Source organism: Humulus lupulus, chromosome 7 (assembly GCF_963169125.1).
Source record: "Humulus lupulus chromosome 7, drHumLupu1.1, whole genome shotgun sequence".
In the NCBI taxonomy this organism is placed as follows: Eukaryota; Viridiplantae; Streptophyta; class Magnoliopsida; order Rosales; family Cannabaceae; genus Humulus; species Humulus lupulus.
Genome location: NC_084799.1, coordinates 158,216,913 through 158,243,988, shown reverse-complemented (window position 1 = coordinate 158,243,988; position 27,076 = coordinate 158,216,913).

The window sequence follows — 27,076 nt, the reverse complement described above, 5'->3', positions numbered from 1 at the left end:
CTGAATAGATGACCATAGAGTCAACCAGGGGCCCTATGCCCTAGCTAAGTGACCATAGAGCCACTTAGGGCCATTTTCCCTATCTTTGGGTAATTAGCCATAGAGCTAGCCAAGCAATTTATTTTTCCAAACGACCATAAGGTCGGCCAACGTAATAGTACATCCCTGATTAGGCCTAAGCCTCTTGACCAGCGCACTGTGTGCTATTGTCGCCCTTGACTAATAAGTCAATGCCTTAACCAGATATTCAGACAACCAGATAAAGAGATAACCAAATACAGATAACCAGAAACAAATAACCAAATACATATAACCATATACAGATAACCAGATACAAAGAACCAAATACATATAACCAGATACAAATAACCAGATACAGTTAAGCATACTTTAGATAATACAAGTATGCATACTTCAGATAATACAGTTAAGCATACTTCAGATAATACAAGTATGTATACATATTAATAATATATCTCAGCCAGTTAAATTCAAACACAGTAATAACCATGTTCCTTAACAGGGCTGAGCCCTAATCAAGCAGATAATCACATTCAACAGGTATTGGGTGCAGTTTTCTTACCTCAAGTCCGAGTGTAATGTATAATAAGAACGAACCTCAAGCTCGATCCCAGTTTTGAGCCCCTATCAGTAACCTGGTAACAACCATAATATAGATTCCCATCAATAATGAGCGAATATAGGCTTTCAGACTGAGTCCTAGCTTCCGAGACATCGAATTCTACTAAACTGGGTAGTAAAATCGATCTCAAGCCTGTAAGTCTGAGTTCCCGCACTCAAGACCTTCCCGAGGCTCAAAAGTCCTTCAGGCACCCCCAGCCCAAGGCTCAAGATCCGTGGCCCACCCCTGGCAGAGATCCCAAGGGTTTTCCTCTGGAACACACACACCGCGACGCTCCCTGCAAGCGCTCCAGCTCAAATGGAGGTTCAGCACCTCCTTCTCCCTTTCGTTCATAAGAGCCGCGGTGCCCCAAGAACAAGGTCGAGGCTCGACATGAAAACTCATTTTTTCCCTCATTTTCTTCAAGACGAAGCTCACCAAAAACCCAACCAAACATAGCCAAATCCCACAAACAAAGTTCTCAATCAACTCAGCACTTCATAAGCCTCAAAACCATCCCAAAAATCAAAATTAAAAATCCTCACAAAACCAAATTCAAATTTTAGTTTTCAAAACTCTGAAACTTAACTAAAACCAGTGAAAACTAGAGAACTGAGGCTAGAAATCGATACCTCTCTATTGCGAAAACAATGCTATGCCTTCCCTCAAGCATTCATTAGCCTAGCTAGCTTCAATTCCCCTTAGATCGCAAGAAGTCTCAAAGAATTGAGAGAGAGAAAGAAACGGTTGGGAGAGAGAGAGAGAAATAGTTGATAGAGTTCCAAGTGTTTTTCTGTGTTGTGTGTAGTTTACTTAGAGTTCAAGTAACTCCAAGCTAATCCCGAATCTCGAGGTATAAAAAATGTCCTGGAGGGTAAAATGGTTAAAATTCCCAAGATTCCCTCCTAATCTCACTAACTTTGAATTTATCCTCCAATACTTATTCCCATTACTTGATATCCAGAAAATGTACTAAATACCCAAAATACCCCTTGACTCACCCTGAGTCGAGTATTTGGTCCCGTTGTGACTCTCGAGCTAACTGCCTCTCTAGAATCACCTTGTACCGAGTAACTTAAATATATCCACATAATAATGTGGTCTCACACATATATCACATATATGCACGTATATTCCAAATATACCCGTAACGAGCCAAGTTACGACAATTTCCCTTCTAATAAGAAACGGGCCCACATGCATATTTAATACACCTAAACATGTATATCAAGTTATATTATAATATATATCACGTAATCATATAATGATACACATATATATCACATAAACACATATTTCATAATTAGATCATATATATTCAAATAATTCTCCATAATTTGCCATTCTGGCCCCCTAATTTATTAGACAATTTGGGATGTTACAAGTGTGCCCTCTCAGAATCTCGACAAAGGTGCACCAAGCACTCTTCTCCAATTCCATAGTGCCTCATGATGTGCTCCAAGGCCTACGGGTGTCGGATCAAAGTGTGATACTTCTCTGCCTCAAACCCGCCAGCATCATAATGCTGAGTGATATGAGGAATAAGGGCTCAATTCACTTCCTCCATGGTCTTCCCCCTTTTGGCTGGTTGCGTTGGCCTTTCATCCACCGGATCATTTGCGCAAACTACCAGTTCCCTAATTGGTTCTTGGGCCTCCGCCCTCATGCCTCCTTGCTGCTCTCTATGTTCTCGTGCCATCTTGAGAATCTCATGATCGACGTCAAAACTCCTTGTTCATGAATTTTATGTATTTTCTTGGACATCTGAGACAAAAAACTAAGCAGTTAGTATTTTGACCAACCAAAAAAGAAGGCCAAAATATGAGACACCCTAAGACAACTACTGAGAAAGAAGGAATGAAGAGAATTTATAAGGAAAAGGAACGTTCTCGAGGTCCATTTTCAATTCTCGCAACACATCACCAGAGTTCATAAAACTTATCGAATTTTGGAAATTTCCCATAATCTAGTTGAGTATTCAAAGGCGAATTTTTTTCAATAAAAGACCCAGAGATGGTCAGAACACCCCGAAGGCCTGCATGGCGGATATGGGTGCTTGCCCGTGCCTATGGGACATCCTAGATGTGCTTATATGAAAAAATCCCATCCATGTCAAGTGCCATGCCCAAACTCAAACATTCGAATAAATGAAAAGAGGAAAAGAAGAAGAGACTTACTCGAAATATACCTTTGGTAAGTGTTGTTTCTTGTGCGAAGGCAGAGATACCTTGTGTCATTTATGCAGAAGTATCCTGTTTTTCTCCAACCGTCTAGGACCAAAAACCAAGAAGGAAGGAATTGAATAAATGGATTCTGGTGAGAAAGGTGTTTAGGAAAAAAAAAGCCTGGGCTCTGAGTTTTCAAAATGAACATAAGTCATATTGAGGAGCCAAAAGTTCAAAATTTATACTCTCAAAATGTGCAAGGGAAGTAGTCTATCCATAGTTGTTGATTACCTATGGAGTAGGTAGTCAAGAGTAATCCTACCGTCATGGTTTGTCGAGAAGTGGATCATGATCTAAAAGTGGGAGAAAGGATGCTTCGGGTACAGTGTGAAAGTATGTTCTAGGTACGGAATAAATGTTTTCGAAATGGATAAGACCCCTCATTAATTTGCTCCAATATACGGGCCTAACAATAGGGAATTGACAAGTGGTGTTGCCTTTTTGGTAAAAGGGAAAGGTAAGCTTTTTCCCCGAGCACTCCCCTGAGAACATTCATCTGGTTAAGTCTCAACCATCCGAGGATGAGTGGAGACTTGGGGGGAAAATGTTGTCCATATTTTAATCAAGATGACATGTGGCACTCGTTCAGTGTTCATGGTTCTCGAGAACTTATTAACTAACGATTCTCGAGACAGTGAAACGGTGCTAAAGCAGAACCCATGACTACGAAAAATAACTTCTCAATCGAGACTTGAGTCACCTTGGAGTAAAGCCACATACTCAACAACATTTCTATCTGAACTGTGGAATCCCTAAAAAACATACTATAATATGTGTGCCCCAGCCCCAAAGAAGGGTTCCTTAGATCTTGTGAAATATTCTTTAGTCTCTTAGTCAAAGATTTATGTCGTGATGGTTCCCTGCCGCCAGAGAACGATGCCAACTATCCAACATAACATCTTGGGACCACCACCAGCCTCATGACACGTGCCATGCTCTGCGTGTAGTGATGTCATTTCCGTACACAAGACAAATAGCATGTCCCAATGTGTCGCCTAACATGGGAAGATGTGCAACCACTTTCTAACACTGTCATTAGTGTGTCCCCCAAAAAAGTGGTGGCTAATACCTTGTAGATGGGCCCCATGCGATCTATACAAGCCTTCCAGTTGAGTATCATGAGAATTGTAATAATTGGGAATATAGTTCTATAATTATTAGGGATTAATTATTAAAGCCCCATTTAATTATCTCCATCCACTATAATTAGAGCGGGGATACCCCATTGTAAAGGGTTCGACTATTTTTTAATTTGTGTATCATATACACTGCCTAAAACATTCATTGGAGTTGATCTCTCAATCTTCAAACATCATAATACAATAAACTCGTTGTAACATCCCAAAATTCCTAATAAGGCTTAGTGCCTTGATTAAGGGGCCAGAAGGGCAATATTTTATACTGATGTGATTGTCTGAATTGCATGAGTTATATTATTATATAGTTGATTGTGCATGTTCAGGTGTATTAAATGTGCAAAACAAGCATGCTTTTATGTAATGGGGATATTTGTAATTTTGACCTGTAGGGGGACTAATTGTAATTATATGATAATATGTGAGAGAGATTACATTATTATGTTGATATCTTTGAGATATTCGGTAGGAGTCAGTCCTTTCAAGCAAGATAGTTGTTTAGTTACAGCGGGGAATTTATACATAGCTCGGGGCGAGCCAAAGCATATTTTGGGAGTCATCGGGACTCATTGTAACGTGAGTCGTATTTTGGGAGAAATAGCAATGTTCTGATTTTAGCGGATGTTTTGGTGAAATTTGGGAATAGAGCGAGATTAAAGACTGAAAATGACACTTTTACTCTTATGGGATGTTGATAGAGAGAAGGGGGTTGAGTGGGGGTAGTTTTTTCATTTGGGACCGTTCGCATATAAGGGTTCGGCTGAGTTCTTTAACTCATAAAAACACTCAAGTCTCACTCTCGTTCTCTCTCTCTCGTTCAGTCTTCACGCTCGTTAGCATTTTCGAAGGAAGCTCAAGTTTTAGAGCTCGGATTCAAGCAAGGATAGAGTCATAACGATTCTAGGGAAGATTAAAAGCTTGATAGCCTGGGAATTTAGCTGGAAATAGATTTATCAAAGGTAATTCGAGCTCCAAACCCTCTAAGTTTTTTTTTTTTTTAAGTTTCTAAAGCCTGAGTGAATTTTATGGTTTTGATGAGTTTTTGATCCATTTGTAACTTGGGTTTTGTCGCCTGGGACATACGAATGATGTTTTGGGATTGAATTATGGGTTTGGTACAATTTTGGGGTGAGTTTTTTGAGGAAATGGCTTGGAGAAAACTGGGTTTGCATGGTCGAGTCGTAGCCCTCGTGAACCTAGGAGTCTTGATGGTTCCCTGAACTGCCATCGCGCCACAGCCTATGTCCAGAGAAAAGAGGTCTGGTAGCCTCTGACTTGAGGTGGACCGCGACCCATTAGGGGTCGTCATGGCGCGCAAAGGCAAAAATGGCCAGAAAGGGTTTTGAGTGACGAGAACTCAATCCTAAGGGCTCAAGAAGGATTCCACTACCTAGTTTAGTGGAATTCCAGGTCCCAGAGACTAGGACATGGTGTGGAAGTGTTTATTTACTCGATATCGATAATTATCATTTATTATGGTTGTTACTAGGGTACCACTAGGGCTAGGAACAGGATCGTGCTCAGGGGTCATGGTTAACTAACTCGTGCTTGGACAAGATGTAAGAAAACTGCACCCAATACGTGTTATATGTGATTAGGGCTTGGCCTGACTGCTAACCATGGTTATGATTAGGGCTCGGGCCCTGTGAATGAGCATAATCATGGTTATGCCTGTGTTTTTTTGGTTAAGCATGTTTGAATGCTCAGTATTTGAACAACTGGTAAATGATGTATGCTCGTCTGTATTGTCTAATCGAAAGGCTTGACTTATAAGTCAAGGATGGCAATAGCTCCCTGAGCGGTGGTCAAAAGGATTGACTTATAAGTCAAGAGCGGCAATAGCGCACTAAGGGCAAGTCGATATGGTTTAGCCTAATCAGGATCATGATATATGCTTGACCGATCCTATGGTCATTTGGAAATCAAAGCGCCTAGTACGCTGGGCCAGCTCTAAGGCTGGTTATACAGAGGATAGGGCAATGGGCCCCGGGATGACTCTATAATCCCTTGTCCTAGGGCAATAGAACCATGTGTGACTTTATGGTCGTTTATGTGGAATAAGAAGCATGACTTATGAGTCGAGGATGACAATAGCATTTTGAACGCAGGTCATTGTGGCTAGGCCAACTAAGAAGCATGATATACACTTGTATGACCCCATGGTGGCCTAAAATATAAAGCGCAAGGTATGCTTGGCTAGCTCTAAGGCTAGCTAAAAAAGGGAATAGGGAAAGGGGGGTTGGCTATATGGCCGCTAGTATACATTAAATTCGATATGTTCATTAGCCTTGAGTTATCAGCAAATGTATGATATAATTTATTTTTGACCAACTGGTTAAATGTGGGGTCAGACAGCCATCGCAATGAGCGTGGGGCTGATCGGCAAAGCATGCGGATCGGAGGCAGTGAAGGTTAGTTTAGTTTGGAGGGTGCAGTCCCCATTTTCTGGCATGAAAATAATGCATAAGGGCCTGGATTGGTGTGTCGGGAGGGCGTAATTATTATATGTGTGATTAAATTGTTAAATGCAAGATTTTGTGGCATGCATGATTAATAAGATTATATGAATATAGTATATGCATGTTTATGAGTATATAGATATGCATGTGTGCCCTTTATAGCTTATAAGGACATATCTGTAATTTTGGCCCATTGAGGTCATAAATGTTATTATTTGTGATAAATTGTTGAGATCATATTACTATGTGGATATATTTGTAACATATTGCTTGAGACAGTCCTAGTGAGCAGATTAGCGAAACAGTCACAGCGGGGTTTAATACCCGGCTTGGGGCAGCCTAGGGCGTATATTTCTGGGATTTTAGGGAATATTTTGGGAACTATTAGATGCTGAATAAATGTTTGGTAATTAATAGGACATGACGGGGTTGACTGGTTGATAGTAGGAACACTTGAGGAATTAGCGAGAACTGGGAGTAGAATGATTATTTTACCCCTAGGAACAACTTGAGGATGAATAAACTTAAAGGGGTATTATGGTATTTTTAGGAGCTGAGAGATATACTTGGAAAATGGGTAGGAATAATCACTAGAAACTTATAGAAAACTTCTTAAACTGTCCTCTCTAGCTCCATCTCACGATTTCTTCCTCTCTCTCACTCACTTGTATTGAAGCTAAGGAAAATTAAAGGTAGAGGACTTAGGCTTGAAGCTAAGGGGAAAAGCAGAAGGAAATTTTGGAGATCAAGGAATACTCAGAGAAATTGTGAGGAATTTGGTTGCCACTTGAGGTAAGAATTCTGGTTAGAATCTCTAAATTATGCTGAAATTATGTTGAGGATTAAGTTTGCTTAAGGTCTGGTTTTGTTAGTTGGTTCTAGGTTGAATTTGGGTGCTAGTGAGAGTGTGAATTTCTAATGATTTGGGGTTGAGGTTTTGTGTTTAAATTACGTGAGTTAAGTTCATAAATTCGTAGCTAAGTTTAGCTGTGGTAGTGGGATTTTTCTAGATTGGATTTTGGGAAAAAGTTGGCTGGCAAGGGTTGGAGAAAACCCACAATTTCTTGGTTCGAATGGGGTGCGCCGTAATCTTGCTCAGGGGCGCCACGACACATGTGCCCATCAGGCCCTGGGTGTGCTCTCTGTTTGGGGGCGCGCTGCGACCTTGCGGAGCAAGTCGTAGCCTGCCTCCTCTTGAGGCTTAGGGTTATAGCCTCTAAATTGGGGGCAAGTCGTGACCCTTGAGGCCAGGTCACGGCCCGTCTAGGGATTTTCGTCTTAGGTTGGTTTCTAGGTTTAGTAAGGCTCGGGGGCTCGAACCTAGGCACTCAGGACAATTTCTACTGCCAGTTTAGTAGAAATTGAGGTCTCAGAAGCTAGTTTTTATCTCCTAAGTATTTATTTGGATTATAAGTTGAAAATTACCCATAGGCCACTGTGACTAGGTTTATTTCCAAGGCTCAAAACTGAGGAGTGTGCTCGAGATCGATCTATTATATTTGCTCGGAACTCAAGGTAAGAAAACTACACCTTGTGTGGGTGTGAACGGGACTAAGATTCCCAATTATTGGTTGCTTGTAATATGTGTTTGTAAGATTGATTTGTCATACAAGAGTTACCAGCCTAAGGGAGCTGGGGTGAATGGTAAGCATACTAAGCGCGGCCCGGCCTAAGTGAGTCGGGGCCAGCTAGATCAACAGGGTGCTCGGCCTAAGGGTGCCAACCCTGATTACTAGAGATTAGCTGATTGCCATTGATTAAATGAATATATGTACTATGTTTTATGTTTATATGAGATAAGCTTTATTGAATATTCTTATTACTACATGTGATTGTTGAATATTCTTATTCCTACGTGGTGCTGGTAAAGGCCAGGGTAAGCTGGATCAACCATTAGTTGGAGAGCTTTGGGGGCGAGGTGTCCATTGTCAACTGCTCATCCACCATGACTGAGGGAAAGTAAAGGGACGGAAGCCTAAAAACTTGTATTTTTCCTTTAGACTGGCCACTGATTGTATATAACTTTTGAGAGTTTGTAAATTAACACTTAAACGCTGTTTTTGGGATCCCATGTACCAAACATCTATTTTAATGAAAAATTAAACGTTTATGAGCAAAATCCTTTAATCCTAATCCAATTGTTGACCTTGGGATCACATTTTTAATAAAATCACTTGATTAGCAAGTCCTACACTATTTTAACTACACAGTGTAATGGTCTTGGTTATCCAGGAAGTGACGGTATCATAGCGGTCTAGGTTTAAGGGTTCCTGAAGACTAGTTGGACATGTACATTCGCCGCTAAAGACGAGCTCAACTTAGGGTTTGGTAACTGTATAAATGTGATTATATGCTTAAATGTTATAATAGAATATAAATTCTTTACTACATGATTAATAGGGAGCATGAGATACTGATAGGGCCTGGCCCTATGATGATATTGAGACGTGTTTGTTAGCATTGTTGTTGCATGTGAGTGAATATTTGAATGATTGTCTGCATCTTGATTGCTTGTGGTTGGAGGAGATTCGATGGTGGACTATGGAAAGATTGTTACCCTGTCATCATTGTCTGACCCCGAGTCATTGATTGCAGATATACTTGGATATCTATGCATCCAAGTCGATCTATACGACTAGCCAGCACGGGGTCTGAGGCTAGAGATAATGACCAGGGCTTGAACCGTCCGCCAGTCCCTGAGAACTGGCAGCAGATACTTGCAGACATGCAAGTCTAGTTACAGAACCAGAAAGAGCATATCCATTTTTTGAAATAGTAGGCTATGTCAGGGAGTGATGCACCTATTGTGCCACCTGTTGTGGCACCAGTTATACAGACACCTGAGGTTGCGAGCAAGTGGGAGCCACTGCATGAGCAGTTCAGGAGACAGCATCCTCTAACCTTTGAGGGAGGACCAAATCCATTGAAGGTTGAACAGTGGATGAGTATGATTATTTCTGTCTTGGATTTTAAGAGAGTGGAAGGAAATGACAGGGTGGAAAGTGGCATCACAGACCAGAGATATTTCCACTTTGAATTGGCATGGGTTCAGAGATCTGTTCAACCAGAAGTATTACAATGTTTCCATAAGGATCGCGAAAATAAATGAATTCACGGGACTGGTACAGGGTAGCATGACAGTTACAGAGTATGCCCTGAAATTTGATAGGCTAGCAAAATTTGCGTCAGACTTTATGCCTAGAGATGCAGTTAGATAGGACAGATTTGTCCCAGGGCTCAATGCTATGATAGCCCGGGATGTGAGGATTACCTCAGTACCTGGGCAGACCACTTATGCCCAAGCGGTTGAGAAGGCACTTATTGCTGAAAAGGTAGAAAACAAGATCTGGAGGGAGAGCACTGCAAGACGGGATGTTCGCGGGGCAGTGCCTCCATCCATAGGGTTCGGTAGGGGCGGAAGCCCCAGTGATCTTAAGAGGAATACCCTGACACTTCAACCAAAGGTGGTTCTGATAGGAGGGGACAGGGTGTTCAAGGTGGCCGCCAGGGAGGCGGTGAGACATGGAGGAGTTACCTTAAGTGCACGAGGTGTAGGAAATGCTATTTGGGCGAATGTTAGGCAAAGGATTGTTATCTGTGCGGGGTGGTGGGACACCTCAAGAAAGACTATCCAACAGCGAAGAAGGAGGAATCAGGGAAGGTGGACAGCTTCACTCCAGCTTGAGTGTTCACCTTGACTGCGGGGTTTGGGACTATACTGCCTACAGGGAAACTAGTAGTTTCTAGGAGATGGATTAAAGCACTGCCAGTGATGGTAGATAGTAGGGAACTATCATTAGAAATGATTGAGTTGAGTATGGATGATTTTGATATGCTCTTGGGGATGGACTGGCTGGTCAGATATGGGGCTACTATAGACTGTAGGAAGAAGATGGTGACTTTTAAGCCTGAGGGAGAGGATCCCTTTGTTTTCGTGGTTGCGGTGCATGGATCCCCCGCATACCCATGATATCCGTATTGAGGGCTAGGGATCTATAGCAGGGAGGTTGTATAGGTTTTCTAGCCAGTGTGATGGATACTACCAGAGTTTGGCCAGCAAGGTCGGGAGAGACCAAATTGGTTTGCAAGTTCTTGGAATTATTTCCTGATGATTTACCAGGGTTGCTGCAACATAGAGAGATTCAGTTCGTCATCAAGTTAGCGCCAGGGACAAAGCTAGTGTCGAGGGCGTCATATGGGATGGCTCCAGCAGAATTGAAAGAATTGAAGATACAACTGCAAGAGCTTCTTGATTTGGGGTTTATCATGCCTAGCTACTCGCCATGGGGTGCTCCGATTTTGTTTTTGAAGAAAAAGGACAGGACTTTGAGGATGTGTATAGACTATCGGGAACTGAACAAGTTGGCCATAAAGAATAAATACCTTTTTTAAGGATCGGTGATTTATTCGATCAACTGCAGGGAAAGACATTATTCTCAAAGACTGATCTTCAATTTGGTTATTGTTATCCAGATTTCCGGATAGCGTTTAAATGGATAGCCTCGGGGAAGCAGAATTATCAAAGTCTTTCACGAAAGGTGACCAGAGCTCGCGGATGGATAGAAAGGCTTCGCCTCTCCCGTTTAGTGTCCAGCATACTCTTTCAAGCAACCGCGACGCGGAAGCTCGTCAATTCTCCCGGACTCCCGAAGGGATATCCTTCGGGGAAGGTCCTTCCAGGAGAAGCTCTTCAGGTTACCTCCGCGGATACAGTTCCGTGTCTCGCACGGAAGAAGACCAAGCGGTCGAGTCATGGAGGAGGCATAGTTGGAATGATATCCACCTGACACAGGATCCCGCCTGACACGCCCGACAGGTCGAGGCCGCACACATCCCAGCACGCCTAAAAGTACTATTTCGCCTACTGTTCCGCTGACAGCCTGGAAAAGACAGCTGCCTTTGTGCATTCCCCATACTTTCACGTAAATATACCCACATAGAGCCTGGTAGCCAGGCAACTACGGTAATTGTATCCCCTATTTATGGCTGGTGTAATTAAAACTCATGAGGGCAGAGAAAAACCCTAACCAAAAAACTCTAGCTATAAAGACCTCCTCATTTTGCAATAGAAGGGGAGAGAACACATTACATAAAAAGAACTCTGCCAAAATCTCTCTAGCTTCGTCTTCTTCTAAAGAACTCGAGAGAAACACTGTGAGTTTGTGAGGTTCTTTTAAACCAGCCATTTTACTGTAATTCTCTACAAGTATAATAACATCGACTCGTGGACTAGGGCTCGTTAACGCCTGAACCACTCAAAAAAGCTATTTGTCTATTTATATTTCTGCACTTCTACAGTTCTTATCTTTTTATGATTTTGTTTGTATTCGTTTCCGAAAAACTCGGTAAACAGTTATCACCAGCTGAGGATCAATAATGAGGATATACCGAAGACGGCCTTCCGAATAAGGTATGGCCATTATGAGTTTTTGTTCATGTCGTTTGGTTTGACCAATGCCCCAACAGCATTCATGGACTTGATGAACATGGTATTCAAGGACTTCCTAGACTAGTTTGTGATTGTCTTCATTGACGATATGTTAGTTTACTCCAGTTCCAAGGCAGAGCATGAACAACATCTCCGATAGTTCTTGCAGAGATTGAGGGAGCATAGGTTGTATGCCAAATTTAAGAAGTGTGAATTCTGGCTACCAGAGGTAACATTTCTTGGACATATTGTTGGTGAAGATGGAATTAAGGTGGATCTAGCAAAGGTAAAGGTAGTGAGAGATTGGCCAAGACCAAGGAACGCCTCGGAGGTTAGAAGTTTCCTTGGGTTAGTGGGTTATTACAGACGGTTTGTAGAAGGGTTCTCGAAGATTGCTGCACCGATGACAGAATTTACACGAAAGAATCTGAAGTTCGTGTGATTAGACAAGTGTGAGAATAGTTTTCAGGAATTGAAGTGACGGTTGGTTACTGCTCCGGTGTTGAGTCTTTCTTCGGAGGAAGGGAAGTTTATGGTAAACTGTGATGCATCGAGGTTGGGATTGGGATGCGTGTTGATGCAGAATGAGAAGGTTATTTCTTATGCGTCATGGTAGCTAAAGGAGTATGAGTAGTGGTATCCTACCCATGATCTAGAGTTCACAGCGGTGGTATTCGCACTAAAAGTTTGGCGACACTATTTGTATGAGGAGAAGTGTGAGATATACACCGACCATAAGAGTTTGAAGTACTTGTTCACACATAAGGATTTAAATATGAGGCAGAGGCGTTGGCTAGAGCTGGTAAAGGACTATGACTGTGACATCCTTTACCACCCAGAGAAAGCCAACATAGTGGTGGATGTGTTGAGATGGAGGGGCCCGGGACAGCTGTTTAGCTCTACACAGATATCGAGAGAGTTGGCAGAAGGGATGACTAGAGCGAGGATAGAGTTGGTTATCGGTCGGTTGACTAATATTACCTTGCAGTCTACCTTCTTGGAGAAGATAATAGAGGGTTAGATGGATGATGTATAGTTACAGGAGGTTAAAGGGATTGTCTTAGCTGGAGTGGCTAAGGACTATTCCATTTTAGAGACTGGGTTATTACGGTTTAAGGGTTGGATTTGTGTTCTGACTGATATGGAGATTAGACAAGAGATACTCGATGAATCCCATACTACACCATACTCACTCCATCCAGGCACCATGAAGATGTATCAGGATCTACAGACGTTGTATTTGTGGCCTAGGATTAAGAAGGATGTAGTGGAGTATGTGGCCAAGTGTTTGACCTGTCAGCAGGTGAAGGCTGAGCATCAACGACCAGCAGGGTTGCTACAACCTTTGGGTATTCCCAAATGGAAATGGGAGGACATTAGTATGGATTTTGTGGGAGGTTTACCCGGGACAGTGGGGCTTCATGACTCTATGTGGGTGATAGTAGACAGATACACCAAGTCAGCTCACTTTCTGTCAGTGAAGACAACTTATACTGTGGACTAGTATGCGGAGCTGTACATGAAGGAGATTGTATGTCTCCATGGGGCTCCCAAGTCAATAGTGTCAGACCGGGATCCTATCTTCACCTCCAAGTTTTGGGGTGGGTTACAGAAGGCTATGGGAACTCAGCTGAAGTTCAGTATGGCTTTTCATCCTCAGTATGATGGATAGTCTAAGAGGATGATTCAATTATTGGACGACATGCTCAGGACGTGTGTGAAAGACTTTGAGGGGTCTTGGAGTAAGTGTCTCTCGTTGATTGAGTTTTCGTACAATAATAGTTATCAATCAACGATTGGGGTAGCTCTATATGAGATGTTACATAGGAGAAGTTATAGATCACCCATTCAATGGGATGAGATGGGTGAGAGGAAGTACTTGGGACCGGAGATGGTTCAGAAGACAAATGAGGCTATTAATAAGACGAGCTCAAATGCTTGCGTTGTAGAGCATATAGAAAAGCTACGCTAATCCTAAGCGTAGGGATGTGGAGTTCTAGGTAGGGGACAACGTGTTTCTACGAGTCTCACCACTGTGAGGGGTGAGAATGTTTGGGAAAAAGGGCAAGCTGAGCCCTAGGATTATTGGACCTTTTGAGATCCTCGAAAGGATCGGGCAGGTGGCCTATAGACTGGCTCTGCCACTGTTATTATCAAGAGTTCATGACGTCACTACACCAAACACCCATTACCATAACACATCATTATAATACTATTTAAATAGAGTTATTGTGTATTAGGAAAGTTTCAGGCGGCAAGGTAAAATAAAATAGCGCCAAATCACTAAGTTTTTTCTACAGTAACTCCCCTTTCCCATGTACCCATTTCCCATATGCCCATTTCTAGTCTCATTTTCTTCAATCTTTCTCTTCCTAGTATACTCTCCCGTGTCTCATTTTCTTCACTATTTCTCTTCCTGGTATACCCATTTCCCATGTCTCATTTCCCATTTCCTGTGTACCCATTTCCCGTAGACCTATCTCTCTCGGTCTCTCACTCCCCTTCACAAAAGACAGATCCTGAGAAGGGCTACACCACATTCGAAGGCGATATAGGAGGCACGATCTTCCCTGGAGGCTTTGGTTTGAAATCAGGTAATGTTCTGGTCACCATCACCAAATGCTTTTCCCTTGGTCTCTCTCTAGCTCCCTTTCTTCTCTCTCTTCTTCATTCTCGTTTCTCCATTTTTGTGAAATGAGATTGACTGGTTCAGGCATTCGCATAAATAGTTTCTTTCGTTTTGTTCCTTATACAATTTTTTTTTGTTTTTTTGGTTGATTCTATCTCTTGTGGTTTTACGAAGTATTAGACTTGTAGATATAGGTGGGTTATCTCTTATGCTTGTGGCTCACTGTCTTTATGACTCCCATTAGGTGCACACATAATTTCTAGGAATGTTTTTGAGCCTCGGGCATTAAACGAACTTCTTCCTCAGTGGAAACAGGAAGAGGTAATTCATTGCTCTCCTTGATTTCTTTTATTTTAACCGAGTTCTTTAGTCATGTATGTAAATTATTAATGTAACACAGTAAAACTTTCGGGAAGTGATCCTATGTTAAACTAAGTGTGTACATGAATGTCTCTGGACAGGAAGAGGCTGTTGGCAGGGAGGAGGTAATTGGCAGACTAGACCAGGTGGAATTTTTCTCTGTTTGGCTGCTATGAAAATAATCTTCTAGAAAGAATGTATAATCATTATTTTGAGTTTTGATTAGGTTTTTGTTTCTATTTTAATAAGTTGGTATATGAGCAGTTAAGAGTATCTTAGTTTTTGCTTCTTCTTGTAATGGTTGATGTTATTATTGTGTTTGTGTTTGTGTTTTGTGAAATGAAACAGATTGCGAAGGTATGGGTCAAAACGATTAGTCGGGCTAAGGGTTTCAATGAGCAACTGGTGCAAGAAGCCAATGCAAAGATTTTCACTTTCGGATCTTATCGATTAGGGATAGGGCTTTTCTTGTCTCTTTCTCAATCTTATTATATATATTCACACATTAGAATATTATCCGCACTCTGTTTGTCGAATATTCAATTGTTTTCTTGGTAGGTAGATAATGATAGGATTATAAATGTGTAATGGTTGAAGTTCTTTGCCTGATAAATTTGCTTCCTAGTGATACCAATACTAAGGTCATTTGTTCCTAACTTTATGAGAAGGTTATTATTTGAGTATGACTTAGATTTTGTTGTAAAATAGCAACTGTTGATTAGGGAGTAGGGACTGAGAGTATCTACTTTTATTGCATTCCAGCGTTATCAAAATGCTCCAACCATACATTTCTTCTGCCTAGTTGGAGTCTAATATTAAAGTTACATAGCCATTTCATTTAACAGTTGCATACATATAGTAGTATGCAGTATCTTCTAAAAGATTACACTTAATTCTTTATTTTTAGAAATGCACTCTGGTAACTTTCTATTGTTATGATTAAATTGTTTATGATATGTATCTAACTTGTTTATTTTTTTGACAGGTGCATGGCCCAGGTGCAGATATAGACACTCTCTTTGTGAGACACTGAGAAATGAAGTTGGTTCAATCATTGGCATAACAATTGTCACACCTGGGCTCATTGGGACCAAAATCTCACGTGAACAAGTAGTAATTTATCAATTATATATGTATATGGATTTATATTCAATATGTTTTTTGTGATGCATGAGTTTATAACTTAATTTGTACTTAAATTGTAATTATGATTGGTCTGTGAAATCTGGCTGAATATAAGAACTTTGTTCAGTATATATAAGAACATTGTTCAGTATATATACGATACACTCTGATAGTATATCACACAAAATATAAAACAAGAATGAGGAAAATGAGAGAGAATTTTATTGAAATAACAAAGAACAATCCAGGATATTCGAGAGACCTGGTTTCTCTCCAAGAGCTAGCGCTTAATTACACAAAATTAGACATGCCTAACTCCTCATTCTCATCCCTTTTTATTCCCCTGACTTACCCAAACACACTTGATCCCAAATAGGAAACAAACCCAAAACAGAAACTATTAAAATAGAAATAGCCATTAAATAAAAATCAAACCAAATCACTAAACTTCCATAAAGAATTCAACCAGCTATTGACCATTAATTGTGTTTCCTCCTAGCATAGGTGTACCGTATAGGAGGTTTATCAATATATATATATATATATAAGTATATACGAGAACTGTTATATTTAAACAGCATAAATATTCAACTTTCGTTTGAAGTTGGGTTCTTCAAGTGTAGTTATTATGAGGGCCTTCTTGTGGTAGCTAGTTGATATATAATGTCTGACAACTTGTAAACTTTATTACAAAAAATATTCAAGAAAACTATATAAAAAAATACATTAGTACTTCACCACCAACCTCCCTTAACCTTTCATACAAACACTAAATTCAATACCAACACTTGAACTCTGTAATGAAAATACACAAGCATGACATCTTCTACAACATTTACAAACAAGTACTAATAATGAGAATAGAACAAGACCTTAAAATCAACATTTTGAAAAGAAAAAAAAATAACTAAACAGAAAGAGAAAGATTAGTCAGATTCCTATTTGGCAGGACCTACTACCTTCTTGTAGTTATACCAATTTGCAATCAATAGATACACAAAGATCGAATTAGATAAATTTTGGATTTCAAAGGCTGTTTTAATATCTATTGACAAATTTTAATTTTCTATTAATCTTTTAAGTATTGATTATATTCTTTAGGATGGGGATCGAATTGGCAAGGAGCATTGCAAAGGTAATTTGCAAGAGGTACGAAATTTGTTCTTTTAACTCTTATTAATAATATCTTAAAAATGTTAGAGAAGTTTGAATATCTTAAATATTCATCCATAGAGAAGTAGGTTCTGAGATAAAAATTGTGTGCTGCGGTGATAACGGAAGGTTGAAAACTTGTGTGTATTAGAGAAGTAGGTTCTGGAAAAAATTTTTGTGTGCTGCGGTGATATAAGGAAGAAAACTTATTGTGTGTTGTTTGAATTTTTTGACTTGGTATTGATAGATGGTTAGGTAAGCTTTTATATGTATAGATTAGATTTTTCATTATATGTATAGATTAAAATTTTAATTTAGTCATATTGTTTTCATTATTTCCATATGTATAGATTAGATTTAATTGCCACAACCCAAGCTAAAATCTTGTCTTTGATCCAAAACCAATTAATTAGTGGCTAACATTTTAGAATCTGATTTTTAAATTAAAAACAACACTAGAATCTCTTAAACTAGAGACTATTAAATGGATAGAAAATAAACCAGCTGAATTAACAAAAAATGGTTGTCAAGACTTGTGTTTAGATAAGCCTCCAATAAGATAACTAGATAAGCATTTCGATAAACCTCCAATAACTCGATAAGCATTTAGACCAAGCTTTCGAGTCCTTAGTTATCTATCTCCGTGAAAGCAACTTTACTACAATTAGAAATTACCTAAACATTCACTATCCTAACAAAAGTACAACTTAGTAATAGCATATATTGTAGAACATGAACAAGAGAAGTAGTTTACTTGTTTCAGACCAAATAATCAGGTCCTACGTCCAAGGCAGCAGAGTCAACAAGGTCCCTATATAGTCACTCAATCAAACACCACAGCTACCTCTCTTTAGTACACATCTTCTAGACTTCAATCTAACCTGCAATAGACAATGCATACAACCAAGAAAGCAAAACTGACAACACTTGTTCAAACCAGAAATTCGAACAGTAAGTAACAAATATTAATTGAACTAGAGAATATTAGAACAATAATAGAATGTGAACACCAAGATATATATATATAGAGCTGGTTCTTCTCCTCTGCACTAATTTGTAATGGTAGTACAAAACAATGGTGTCACCCTCTTCTATAATATTCTCACTTCCCTGTACAAAGAAATCCCAGAACTCACAACAATCTAATCTCTCTTGTCTTCACACACCACACTCCAAGTTTTCTTGCTTTTGATTACAAAATGATCAGTTAACAAAGAGAGGTGACACCCTTTTATACACACATAACAAAAGTAAGTTAAGAAAACAGAAGTAACAAGACCTTTTATTTGGTAACTGATTTCAACAAGCTTCCTTCAAAGGAAAGAAAAAAAAAACACTTACTAAAGAGGTTGAGAAGAACTTTTTTTTTTGTTTTTAGACTTAAAATACTATCAATTTGATTATAATAAATAGTCTAATGTGTTATGTAAGTTATAGAATTTGAAATGAATATAATATTCCTTTAAAAAAATGAATACAATATCAATGTTGGTATACTTGCTACATAAACCCCCCAAAACTTTATCAATTAATTCAGCAGTACCTTCACGTGGACTTGAATAATTTATTGGGAAGGTTTTTAATGAGTAATTTTTTTCCATGGTTATTTGTTACATCATTTCAAGTAAACAATTTATATGAATATATATTATATTGTTGAGTAATGTTTTGGTGCACATATTGTTATACTCTTCTTCTTCCTTTAAACAACAGAGATATTCTTTATTAAGGTGAAGAAAAAAATTATATTAGATATGAGTCAAATATAGTAATTAGTTGAATATGTGATTAAATGATGAAATGGACTTGTCATACTTTACAAATAATGGTATATTGTTTTGCAGCCTCTTATTTCTTGTCATTTCAATGTAGCATAATCCATAAACTAAAAATTATTCGTATTTATAATCCGCAAGAAATATACTAGTGGCCAATTACCCAATGATTATAACACACAAAAGAGGCCATTAACCAATTTGTCATAGTTGTCAACTTTGGCCATGATTGGGTACCCCATTAAACATGCATAATTTACCATCAATTAGCTAATACATTTGACTTTGGCCAAGATTTATTGTCCATACAAATCTATACGTTCTTCTATTTATGTTGCTTAGTTTTTATACAGACTGATATTGCTTCTCTTTTCCCAAAAGTTTGCAAATGTGAAATATATATAAAGATTTTATGTCCAAAGAACCCTTTTAACACCCTCGTCTAAACTTCAGTGTAAAAGACAAAAATAAATTTGAACTAAGACTGAACAATCAAGAAAGATTTTATGTCCAAAGAACCATTTTAACACCCCCAGTTTATTTATTTTATTTATTAAAAATAAAATATATTAAAGAATCCCATGTTCACCTTTCTGTCATGTTTAAAGATTACAAATTAAAGGTCATGTTTTATGTTTTATTCTATCTCTCCTTTACAAATTACAAGTACTAATATTAAAAATGCAATCTTTGACGTGACATGGGGTTTTCCTTGAATTCTTCAAGCTTCAACACTTTCTTTTCTTCTAATAAATTGAAAATATAATTATATTAAAAGACTAAATTGTAAAAAAAATAAAATTGAGGGGACACTTGTTCCCCTACTCTTCACTGGTACGCCATTAGAAAAAAAAAATATGTATTCATTTTTGCATAAAAACCTAGTACTAACATAGCAAACTAACATAGAAACCAAAATATCAATAAAGATGACAGGACTTGTTCAAACCAGAAATGATAGTTAATTGCAGGCATTAATAACTACCAGTAGTCATGTAGGAAATTTAGATTGAAGAACAAGCTAATCTCTTTTACGAACATGAAATAATAATCACTTTATTAAACAACGATAATAGGGATATAAGTTCAACATCATTGCCAATTTAACTTTTATGTAATTGAAAAATACAATTCTCAAATTCAGTTCACTACTCTACCCTGTTAATAATCATTTCATAATAAACTAAACTTCAACCGTTGTTAACTATTTAGACCAATTTTAAGGGCTTACAATGTCTTCAATGCTGTCAGTTGTTCAATGTAATCTGGAATTTTATCATTAATTAAACAATTCCTCTATGCCCTGAATGAAAAGAGTGAGTACAAGAATTTGGTAAGTCCCGGAAAACCATGGACATAGTCTCATAGAATAGGATAACAACTGCATCATTTCAAGTAATATTGAGCTTATAATACTTCCAAATGCTTCAAATCTCTCAAATCAGGGAAAGTTGTAGTTGGTCCCACCAAATCAGATATTCTCCTAATAAAATGTGTCAGGCATTTCAATCATAATATTAATACCCGCCTTTCGAAAACCAAACCAACCCAAACAAGTAATTAACAGATGAAGGAGCCAGGTCTCACAATTGAGTCAAGTTTTTCAAATTTGAAATGTTGGAAGGAATAGGACCCACCATGGATGTGCCCTGAATATACCTGCAACAAATTTAGACTTTCAATGATAACAATCACAACAAAAATTAACTTCCAATTATTTCTAAAATAGGATAAATAAAATAAAAATTCAGTACTTACATCTTTCAAGTTTGGTCCAGTTCCCAATAAGTCCAGGTATGCTTCCTGATATTCTGTTCCCATCTATCCTACTGCAAACCATAAATAATGATAAGAAATTTTTGACCTTTAAAAAAAAAACTTGAACTAAAAGTGAACTTCTTTCGCTTACAAATCTGTTAAGTTCAACAAGTTTTCAAACGTTTGTTGAATTGGTCCAGAAAAATTGTTCGCACTCAGTAGGTTGTACGATAGAAAATGTTAAGAAAAAATTGTTCAAAGCATAAATAGAAGAAATCCAATCCATAACAAGCTTGCCCCCTCTTCATTTTTTTTCTATTTAAAAAAAAAGGAACAGGGGTTAGGATGGCAATCTTACAGTCTTTCCAAGTTACTTTGTTTTACCACAAGTATAAGCATATGAAATCTCAAAGCTAACAATGAATCTGTGAAAGAGCTTAGCATAATGAGCACTAGGCAAAACAAAGTAAAAGATTGATGATGATGTACACTAAATCAATTTGTTCTATTGACAAATGATATCATGTTCACCAAAAATTAAACTAAAACAAGCATAATAATCTCCTTGTTGTTTTCTAACAATTTCTCTTTCAACAATTCCACCGGAATAAACCTAGAAAGATGTACCAAAACTTAATTAGGCGACAAATAATCTTTAAGTAGGGACAGAAAATATTTCTTACAAAAGCACCATTGAAAAAAAAAATACAAGGCTAACACTGTGAATCAAGTCCAGTAGATAAAGCTTTAAACTTCAATAACCCAAATATATTGAAATTCAACCAAGGCATGTTTTCTTTTAAAAGCATGTGTGTGAATGACCTTGTCATGAACTTGATATTACAACCGCAAATAATGTGATTGTCTTGTCTAACAGTTGTTAAACCCAGACAAAAAACAAGATTTTATTAAGAGAACAACATCAAATACAAATTCATTGGAGATGGATAAAAGTTGGATCCATCTCAACAGGTTAGTAACCAAAATCATATAGTTTATTTTGGATATAATTTTAAGTGTCAGTGCTTGATTATTGACGTATGCTCTAAAATTGTAGAGCAACAGTGGAATATGAGCAAAAAGCTAGAGAGTTTGTTAAGACAGCCATGACGAATCTTGGATTTCCAGCCAAGATTCTTTGTCCATGCAACAAATGTCACAATCTAAGACATCAACTTTCAGATGAAGTTGTCGAACACTTAGTTTTGTGGAGCATGGACCAATCTTACAAAACATGGTTTCATCATGGGGAAGATCCAGTCCAACGCAACACGACAAACACAAGTTTTGAATATGATTTATTTCGGGCAGCAGGAGTATTTTCAAGTAACGCCAATGATTTTGGTGACGATAACAATGATGCTGATTTTCAGAGTCTATTAGCGGATGCTGAATCTCCATTGTATGAAGGTTGTTCAAAGTATACAAAAATTTCGTCTATCGTTGGGCTGTATAATCTAAAAATAAAGCATGGAATCTCAGATGTTGGCTTTAGTGAGATGTTGGAGATGATCAAAGAAATGTTGCCGAAAGATAATCTCCTACTGACATCAATGTATGCAGTTAAAAAGTTTCTAAAGATGTTTGATCTGAGCTATAAGCATATCCATGCTTATGTCAACGATTGTTGTTTGTATACAAAAGAGAATGTTGATGCCCAAGTATGTCCCACTTGTCAATATCCAAGATGGAAGCAAAATGAACAGACAAAAGAGATTCTACAAGGGCAGCCTGCAAAATTGTTGAGATATTTTCCTATTATACCAAGGTTTCAAAGGATGTTTAGAAAAGAAGAGACGGCTTTAAGCTTAAAATGGCATTCAACCAATAAAAGAACAAACGGGAAAATGCGGCACCCAGTAGATTCAAAGGCTTAGGATGCAGTTTATGAGAGATGGCTAGGTTTTCAACTTGAACCTAACAACCTTCGATTAGGACTTGCTGCTGATGGGATCAATCCTTACAAAAATATGAGTTCTACGTATAATTGTTGGCCTATAATGCTCGTTGTATATAATCTGCCACCTACGTTGTGCATGAAGGATGAATTTACTTTTCTATCTATGTTGATTCCTGGACCTAAACAACCCGGGAATGACATAGATGTTTACTTAGAGCCCTTAATTGATGAGTTACTTGAATTATGGAATGGTGTTTATACATATGATATTTCTACAAAGAAGTTTTTTAATTTAAGGGCCATGTTGCTATGGACCATAAATGATTTCCCAGCTTATGGAAACTTAGCTGGATGTGCGACTAAAGGAAAGTATGGTTGTCCTGTTTGTGGCGAGCACTCAAATGTTGTTTGGTTGAAGCATAGCAAAAAGATGTCATTTTGCAATCATATTCTATTTCTACCACAAGAACATCGTTACAGAAAGAAGAAATATACAACAGCTAGGGCAAGGGAAAGAGCACCACAATGTCCAATTATATTGACAGGTGTTGAAGTAGCTGAGCAGTTAAGCACAGTGACTAATGACTTTGGAAAGGGAAAAAAGAGGAGTCATGGTATAGACACAGAACAAATCTGGAAGAAGCATTTTATTTTTTTTAGGCTGCCTTATTGGGAAATATTAGTTGTTTGTCATAACCTTGATGTTACGCATGTTGAAAAGAATGTTTGTGAAAGCATACTTAACACATTGCTCAATTGCAAAGGAAAATCTAAAGATCACTACAACTCGAGATTAGATTTGACGGAGATAGGCATTATGCCTCATCTCCATCCGTATGAAGAAAATGGTGTGTAACGACCCAAATTCACTAATAAGACTTAAGGGTCTTGATTAGTGTGCCAGGAGGGCATTATTGGAATAATTGTGATTTAATGAATAATTATGTGTTTAATATTGTTTATATGATTATAATATGTGGTATACGATATGTGATAAATGGGAGAACCACATTATTATGTGGACAGGTTCGTTGAGCACGACTCAAGACGATTCTAGGGTTAGATAGCGGGAAAGTCATAATGGGGTTTAAGTTATGACTTTGGAGAAGTCAGGAATGTTATTAGATAGCGGATGGTGAATTGGGTTACCGGGACATGAAAATAAATATATGGAGATATATTTGAGGTTAGGATGTCTAGGCGGGAATAATGGGGGATTTTACCATTTTGGCCTCGGGGACGGTTCCGGCACCCCGAGCCTCGGGACTAGCTTAACACGTGAGTCAGTCTTAAGGAAGCCTTTAGAAGGAAAAAAAAATACAAACCGACCTTAACTTAGCACTTAGGCTCTTTCTCTCTCTCTTGCTCACGTTCAAGGAAAACACCAAAAGAAAAATACAGTGAATCAAAGGGGAAACAAGCTGGGATTCCTGTGATTTGGGGTGAGGAATTGAAGGTCTAGCTCAGGGATTTATCAAGCTTTAGAACAAGGATTAAGGTGAGTATTTAACTCTGTTTTCTGTGGTTGAATTATGAATTTTTGCTGGGTTTAGTTGAGTGTTGAAACAAGTTTGGTTATGGTGTTTAAGGCAGAATTAAAGAGGGGATTTTGGAGACTTGGCTTGGCTACAGTTTGGTGAAGAGGTTCTACAACAGAGGTGAGTTTTAATTTCTGGTTTGGAGGTCTTAGATTGAATTTGGTGGTTGGTTTGTGTGTGTTTTAGCATTTGGGTTGCAGAAATTGAAAGGAAGTGATTGAGTAGGTTAGGCTATGTTTTCTTGGGAGTTATGCTATTTAGATCATGCTAAGAGGTTGGGAATTAAGTGGTTAGGAGTTGGGGAGTTTTGGGATGGTTTAAGGTAAGGTTCTGAGCTCTTGAATGGTGGAAAAACTGGGTTCGAAGGGGAGGGCCGCGGCTCTGTTCTAGAGCGCCGCGGCCCTAGCATGCAAAGAAGGCAAGGAGGTTCGGCCAAGGGGGCGCGCCGCGGCGCCCAAGGCAAGGGCCGCGGCGCGTGTGTGGTTCAAAGTGGGGTTAGTTTCTGTTTTGAGGAAGGGCCGCGGCTAGGCTTTGGGGGCCGCAGCCCTTGGTTGCACACTTGGGATTTTGAGGGTTTTAAGCATGGAGAGTGGTCTTGGGTGCTCGGGTTTGGTTTCACCACCGTGCTTGGTGGAATTATGAGTCCTGGGAGTTAGTTTTGTAAATTGGAAACCTATATTTGGATATTTATGAAACCTTATACTTTGATTGTGGTTAGGTGATAAAAGCTTGGGCTCGGGAATGAATCGTGCTTGAGGGGCTTTGCTCGTAATTCGATAACCGTTCAGACTAAAGGTAAGAAAACTGCACCCGAATGTATAGTTGTAATGGGACTAAGTGCTCCCGAGAGAGTTACATTGTGTCAATGTTGGTATTATGCCAAGGGACACGTAAAAGCGGTCTAAGAGTACCGTACATGATTTTAGCGCACGGGGCGCGAAATGGCCACTGGGAGCCAGAAACAATAGGATAACAGAGGGAGCAGCCTGTGAGCGCTAGCCCTGGTTATCGTCTGTGCGTTATGTATTATGAGCTGAGATGCTTAGTATGTGAAATACTTGACTGATGATATACTTGAGTTTATGAGATGCTATTTGTGTAATTGACTTGTCTGCTAGATGTTCATGCTCTGTTGTTGCTGTGTTTTCTTGCTGGGCCTTGGCTCACGGGTGCTTCGTGGTGTAGGTAAAGGCAAAAGCAAACTGGACCAAGCCTGAGGTGGAGAGCCCCGAGGCGAAATGTACATAGCCAGCTGTTCGATCACCACGGTCGAGAAGTGTGTCAGGACAGGGATTACCTAACTGCTCGTTTTTGCCTTAGTATGGCTGGTCAATGTATTTAAACTTTGTAACTTTTGTAAACGACTTTTAAACTGTCATTTTTGGGATCCCGTGTAAATATACAATGTTTAGTAATGAAAATCTAACTTTTGAAACCAAAATGCTTTTAACCCTAGTTCCTCTACAGCTTCAGTAACACGATTTTATTTTAATGATTTGGTTAGCAAGTCTGGCACTTTATAAACACACAGTGTAACGGTCTTGGCTATCCAGGGCGTTACATGGTGTTACTCGTCTTCCTGTTGCAGCTTATACTCTATCAAAATCTGATAAGAAGTTGCTTTGTGAGAGGCTATTTGACTTGAAATTTCCTTATGGATATAGCTATAACATTAGAAACTGTGAAGATGTGGAGAAACAGAAGCTGACAGGACTTAAGTCTCATGATTGTCATGTGATTATGCAACAACTATTGCCTATTGTTATAAGGGGTTTAATGGAAGAAGGTTGTAGAGAGACAATTCTTCTGTAACGACCCAAATTCGCTAATAAGGCTTAAGGGCCTTGATTAGCGTGCCAGGAGGGCACGATGGGAATTATGTGTGATTTTATGAGTTAAATGCATGGTTATGATTTAAAGCATGTTATTTGACTATTTATTTATCTTAGACGCATGTATATGTGTATTAGTATGCATGTAGGCCCTGATTGTGTTTGAAGGGCATAATTGTAATTTTAGCCCGCCGAGGGCATATTTGTGATAATTGTATTCCGTGATTTGTACCACGTGAGTGTGGTGTTATTTTGTGATGCACGTGCCGAGACGGTCCTAGAGAGCAATTTAACTTAAGAGTCACAACGGGATTTCTATACCCGGCTCGGGAGGAGCCTAGGGGTACCTCGGGAATTTTATGGTTAAGTTGAGATTTAGCGGGTAATGGTTATTGGAGATTTAGTAACCTGGGTAACCATTAGTTACTGCTGAGAGTAACAAGTTCTAGGTAGAAAATGGTAGAAATGAAATAGAAGTAAAAGGACTTAAGTGCCCTTGAGGTTTAGTTGGGAAAGGATAGGCAAGGAGGGGTAAAATGGTCATTTGGCTGGGAAATTGATTTATGGCAGCTGGGTTATAGGGGGTACACGGTTTGGGGCTTGGCATTGATTGGTTTTGATAAAAACCAAAGAGAAGAAAAACCAAAGGGAAGAAAAGTTAGGGCAATGAGAAGAAGAAGAAGAAGAAGAGAAGTGAAGGAGCTGAAATTTTGAGACTTAGGAGATGAATCAAGGGAGCTTGGGGAAGGGATTCTCTACTTGAGGTAAGGAGTTTATTCACATTTAAGACTTGATTATGTTATGGGTTAAGAGATTTGAGCATGGTTTAAGTTTGAACTTTGAGTTTTTAATTTTCTGAAATTTAAATCAAGGATGTGGATTTTGGGGATTTGATTGTGTGTTTGATTGCTTTGATGATGTTTATGGGTTGTTAGATGGGTCATATGAAGTTTGGATTTGATTTTGGGGTTTGGGTATTGGTTTGGTATGAATTGGGAAGGTTTTAGCTCGGAGAAAACGCAGGAGAAAACCCAGAATTCTGGGTCTGCGAAGGCGTGCCGCGACACAGCTTTTTCGTGCCGCGGCGAGGAGCCCCTGTCTGATGGGTGCCGCGGCACAACTTTCTTGTGCCGCGGC